The following is a 1,192-nucleotide window of genomic DNA, read 5'->3' on the forward strand; positions in this document are numbered from 1 at the left end:
TATATATATATATATATATATATATATATATATATATTAATTTAGGTGGATGAAGGCGTGTAAAAGTAATGTGTAGTATGGATGCTTTCATATATTTGAATTACTGCAAAACAAATATTTGTTTAATAAATTCTTGGGTTGTTCTGAAATTCTTAACCTTGAGATAAAATTTTTTTGTACAGCAACAATAATCGTTATAGCTTTTAATAAGGCGAATGCTCTGGGAGACGTGTAGGTGGATTAGCTCATCAAGTTTCCACTGAAATAGGATACTTGTGGAGCCAATAAATTGAGTTATCATTGTTAGGTCTTGTCGTTTGGTACTTTTGGTTGTTACTAAATCGAAATGAATGCAAATAATGGAAGGGGAAATTTATTTTTTCATTTCACTCCCTAAATTTGATCTAACCCACAAAGTTATGGATGAATTCTTGGCTGGATCGATCAAAGGGCCCAACAGGGACAAAAGCCACAGAATGACATTCTCACACCGTCCGCTGACCCCCGCCTTTCCCTCATGGAAGCCTACTCTATGAGATCTAAATATTGTGTTGTTCCTCAATAACTCAATAATAAAGTGGTCAATAACTCAGTAATAAAGTGGTCAACTATGAATCAATTGATCGTAAGTTCAAATTCTATTCGAAAATTTTTGATTCATTATAAATTAACTTGTTTACTATTTCACTTATTGTTGTGCCAGATTTGAAAATTACCTTCAACGGGTTAGTGTAAGGCATAGGTCCAAGATAATTCTTTTACTTATTGTGATACTACTAAAAGCTAGCTATGCATGTGTAGACTTGGAGGTCACTGATAACAAACTTGACCTTTTCCCTTTGATTTACTGTGAGGCTACTAAAACTAGTTATGCAAATGCTTGTGTAAACTAGTTGATTGTTGATAACAAGAGTGATGCTACACGTACATCAAAATGTCTATATTGGTCTCTACCCCCCTCATATGGAAGATGACTCATTTCGAATAAAATATAATTTATTCTAGTGAGTCCCCTTCATGCGAAGGGGTCGACACTGGTATGAATACCGTACTATTTACAAGTAGTACATTTCTTGATAACAAAATTGTTCCTTTATCTAACGTATGTGGAGTATCCTTTCAGACTAATCTTTAATCGTCTTGTCTACACGAAAGGACAGGATTCGCCATACCGAAAAAGGGTGACTCATGC

The sequence above is a fragment of the Olea europaea genome, chromosome 15 (assembly GCF_002742605.1).
Source record: "Olea europaea var. sylvestris chromosome 15, O_europaea_v1, whole genome shotgun sequence".
In the NCBI taxonomy this organism is placed as follows: Eukaryota; Viridiplantae; Streptophyta; class Magnoliopsida; order Lamiales; family Oleaceae; genus Olea; species Olea europaea.